Raw genomic sequence first — 5,129 nt, forward strand, 5'->3', positions numbered from 1 at the left:
ATATTACTTACCATAAGCATGTACTTTATAGGAACTTCATGGAATCTGATTGTGAATCCCAGTTCTGCCCCTTACTAGGTATATGACCCTGGACAAGTCTTTTGTTGTTTAGGTTTCTTCCCCTGAAAACAGGAATACTAAGACATTTCTTTTAAGGATTAAAAAATACTTGTGTAAATGTTTGAGGCCTGTTGGAACTCAGTTGAAACTCAGTAAGTGCTAACTCCTTCCCTCATTCCCCAGTGCCACCCAGGGCAAGGACACACTTTTCCAGTTATGCTTCCCTTTCTGCCTCCACAGTTGAAACATGACATGGAGACAATTTTTTTCTATGGGGAAAATGCATTCTAAATTTCAAGGATCTGACTCACAAATAACATTAGAACACAAGCCAGATATGAGTTACCAACTTTCTGTACTTTTTTTCTACTCAAAATCAAGCCTGAGCTAGGTGCTCCAAAGTGCTGACTACCTCCAGAAACTATATAACTGAAGAAATCACTTACAAGTCCCTGTACATACAATGTGCTCTCTTGCAGCAAGTCTTTGACCTGTACTTTCTACTTGAAATATTCTGTCTCCTCCACCTCACCTTCTCTTCCTTTCAAGTTTACCTCAGTCTTTACTTCCTTCTCAGACTCTGATAAATTCCCCTCATTTGCCATGTGGCTACTCTTCTCTTTCCCCAGATGCCACACATTCCTGCCACTGCTAAAACACTTATCACAATTCATGCCACTGACTAGATACCTATTTGCTTTCACTTGAGGAGAGGAACTTTCATATTTGTGTCTCGTGTGTAGGATAATACCTGACCTTTAGTAGGCAGTCAAAGAGAATTTCCTAAATGATTAAAAAAACAGGAGATACAGATACAGTGAAAAACACACAGGTAGTCATCATCATGGACCAGAGGGGTGAGGGCCAGGAGAAGGGTACATGCCTAGGATAAAGGGTAAGAGCTAGAAATACTAGCACAGCCAGCACATGGTGTACAACAACTTAGTTGCTGTATCATTTATAGATTCTGAATGACAGTCAAATGCTCAACATTAGCCAACTAAATCAATGAATCATATAATCATATAATGTCAGAACTACTAGGGATCTAAGAGATAGTCTTATCCTCCTCTTATTTTCAAGGGGCAGACTTTGAGATCCAAACAGAAGCTAGGATTTACCATTCACACAAGCTGAACACACAAGAGCTTTCCCTCATTTAACAGCTCCCTTTCTGACTTAACAACCAGACAGGGTAAGATAACCACCGCATTTAAGGGGAATTCAAAATTGTTCCTCAGAACCTACTACCTGTTTTCTAAGGTCACCCTACCTAGACATCAGGGCCAGTTCAAGTTACAGAACCTAAAGTAAAATAAAATTAGATATGGAAAGAGCCCTTAAAAACCACCCAGCTCAAACTGTCCCTATGCAATAATAAAAATATCTTCTGTCAATACTCCCAACAAGTGTCAACCACCTGCTGCACAAATAATAGCATTGATGCTATATTAGGCTTCTCAGGATTTTTGATAGAGGTGTTCTATATTTATATTGATAATATTATATAAATATTCTATGTTTATGTTAATAGTATTTAATGTGCATTTTTACAAACAAATAAATGACATTGGAGTAGGCTGTTTTAATAACAAAAATGGTCAGAAGATATGCTGGTATACAGAGGCACTGGTAGAAATTTCCAACAGAAAATATAATCTTTCCCATTTGTCATATTTTCTCATTAAAACAGTGTTTGAAGGTTTCAATGGGGATTTTTTTAGATATAATTGTCAATGAATATCTTGTAGAGAACATTCAATGCAGGCATCAGTTTGCTTTTCTACCCATGTCTTTGTATATATTTGAGTAGTAAGTGATGAAGTAAACATAGCCCCTGGACTAGGAGTTAGGAGCTTCTAGTCCTGAATCCACCACTGACCAGCTGCACTGTCCTGTGAAAATTACTCCACTCTATGAGCATCAGTTTCCACATTTGAAAAATGAAGAAATAAAAATTTATCAGTGTTCTCTTAGAGCCCTACTTTAATACTTTTACATATGTTCAGGATATAATTTCACTTGTGAAAAAAAAAAAGAATGCTAATACCTTAAAATATTCAAAGATTATTGAACTGGAATTCTTTATGATTTTTTTTTCCTGCTTAACAATCTATAATATTTTTTTTAACCCTCACTTGAGGATGTTTTTTCATCCATCTTTAGATAGAGTGGGAGGGAGGAAGAGAGAGAGAGAGGGAGAGAGAGAGAAAGATCAGTGTGAGAGAGACACACCGACTGGTTGCCTCCTGCATGACCCTGACCAGGGCTGGGGATGAACCACAACCAAGGTGATGCCCTTGACCAGAATCAAACCCTCAACTCTTTGGTCTAGGGGCCAAAGCTCTAACCAGCCAGAGCTCTATGAATTTTTTTTTTTTATCTGGAATACATCACCCCTACATCAAATCTCCCTGTACTCCAGAACTTGGCACTCTACTTTAGTATAAGGCTACCCTTCTGGTTCTCTGCTGAAACATGAACTCTCCTGAAAGGAAATGTTCTCTGAGCTCAGAGTAATGAAAAGCTATGTATCCTCTGGATATTTAACTGTGGCTAGCATTAGAGTGTGGAGAAGTTTCTAAAGGCAGCTGCTAAAAAAGGAGGGTGGGTAAAGAACCGGGGATGGGGTAAGCAGAAGCAACCTTTTTCCCAAGGTTGCTCCCTAGCACATAGTAGGTACTGTCCATGTAAGAAAGTCCAAACCTATAGAGAATTATTATAAAAATTCATTTGAGCCAAAGACTATGACTGGAAGCAAGATCTAAACAGACTGAGAAAAATGCTTCCTAGAATGAAAATTTGTACTTTTTTTTATGCATTTGGAATGAAGGAGGGAACTAAGGAAGATTACATAACGATAGGAGATAGTGAGGCAGGTATTGAATTACAAGATAGTTAACATGCTCTTGGATCCATGGGGCCTGCTGCAATCCATGGAGAAACGCGCTGCCAAGCCACCATCATGCCTGTGCATTTATAGGAAGGCTTTGGCTGCATGGTCACCAACCAATTTGGCCAGTTATTTGATGACGAATCGGACCCCTACAGGTGTTGAAGGCAGCAGAGAACAAGAAAAAAGAAGCCAGCGGGGGTGGTGTTGGGGGCTCTGGGGCCAAGAGCACAGCTCAGACCACAGCCCAGACCAACTCCAATGCGGCAGGCAAACAGCTGCCTAAAGAGTCCCAGAAAGATCTTAAGAACCCACGGCCATCCAACGTTGGTGTGGCTGACAAGAAAGAGGAGACTCAGCCACCCATGGCACTTAAGAAAGAAGGAATAATATGTGTTGGTAGAAGACCTAATCAACAACTTCAGGGTGAGGGAAAAATAATTGATAGGAGACCAGAACAGCGATCACTTCATGAACGACGATTTGAAAAGCCACTTGAAGAAAAAGGTGAAGGAGGAGAATTTTCAGTTCATAGACCGATTATTGACTGGCCTATTCGAAGCTGTTGGTGGTCTTGGGAGAGGTCGAGGAAGCCGTGGATGTGGAATGAGCTGAGGAGATGAATTTGATTCTCGTGGCAAACGTGAATTTGATGGGCATAGTGGAAGTAATAGATCTGGCCTGAAGCATGAGGATAAATGTGGAGGTAGAGGATCTCACAACTGGGGAACTGTCAAAGATAAATTAACTGACTTGGAGCAATCAAATGTGACTGCGGAAACACCTGAAGGTGAAGAACCTCCTGTTGCAGACACTGAAAATAAGGAGAACGAAGTTGAAGAAGTAGAGGAAGAGGGTCCAAAAGAAATTACTTTGGATGAGTAGAAGGCTATTCAAAATAAGGACCGGGCAAAAGTAGAATTTAATATCCGAAAATCAAATGAAGGTTCTGATGGGTAGTGGAAGAAGGGATTTGTTCTTCATAAGTCAAAGAGTGAAGAGGTTCGTGCTGAAGGTTCGGTTATGGACCATCATTTCCGGAAGCCAACAAATGATACAACATTCCAGCTGGAGATCAATTTTGGAGACCTTGGCCAACCAGGAAAAGGTGGCAGGGGAGGGCGAGATGGCCGTGGGCGTTGTGGATGTCCAAACTGTGGCAGAAGGACTGACAAATCAAGTGCTTCTGCTCCTGATGTAGATGACCCAGAGGCATTCCCAGCTCTGGCTTAACTGGATGCCATAAGACAACACTGGTTCTTTTGTGGACCCTACTTCTCTGAGGTTTTGAATGCTTAAGGATCCCAACCAACTAAGAAATTAAAAAAAAGACTGTTATTCATACCATTCACACCTACAGACTGAATTTTATCTGTTTTGAAAATGAACTTCTCTCGCTACACAAAAGTAAAAATATGATAGTCAGTTTTGTATTTAGAAATGTATTACTAGCAGGGATATTTTAATAATTTTCAGAGATTATGCACTCTTCACAAATATTTTGTATTGCTGCTTGCAAATATGCATTTCCAACCTTGAAATACAGGTATGAACTGTAGTTTGTATGTGAGTTTATTCCGCATACGGATGGACTCACACAAAGGTTAACAAGGTTATTCTGCACACAGATGCCTTGGAGTGCTGCTCAACTCTTAAGAACTACTCAGAGCATGTCCTGCACACAGGCTTGCTCCTCCTCCTTGCCTGCAAACAGGAAGGACCAGTTGTTCTTAAGATCAGCACTAACCTTTGAATGGAGGTTGATAAGAACCAGCAGGGGTGATAATTATATTAGTTATCTTGAAAGGAACTGGGACCATGGCGGCCTATATCCTTGGCTATAAAAGTAAACTGCTGCAGGACCTCAGGGCTGCAGTCTTCTCTGTCTTTGTGTGTGTTTGTGTTTTTTGTTCATTTTGCAGACCCTCACCGCAACAAGTGGTGCCCGAACAGGGACCTGAAATACGGGACTAGAGAAATTTCCTGCAGTTGGAAAGAAGGGATAGCGAAACCGAAAGGGTAAGTACCCTGGAACGAAAAGTAAATACAGGGGAACTTTCCAGATAAAAATGGGGAATTCCTCATCAATGGAACAGGAGTATGTAAAGCTCCCCAAAGGTTTGTTGCACTCCACTGGAGTTGAAGCAACTGACAAACACTTTAAGAAATTACTTAA

General features: G+C 40.7%; 1 pseudogene; it reads left to right on the forward strand.

Moving 5' to 3' along the window:
* The first annotated feature begins 3,025 nt into the window (after positions 1-3,025).
* On the forward strand, positions 3,026-4,194 carry LOC118636352 (annotated as a pseudogene).
* Positions 4,195-5,129: the final 935 nt, after the last annotated feature.

The sequence above is a fragment of the Molossus molossus genome, unplaced genomic scaffold, assembly GCF_014108415.1.
Source record: "Molossus molossus isolate mMolMol1 unplaced genomic scaffold, mMolMol1.p scaffold_m16_p_2, whole genome shotgun sequence".
Classification (NCBI taxonomy): Eukaryota; Metazoa; Chordata; class Mammalia; order Chiroptera; family Molossidae; genus Molossus; species Molossus molossus.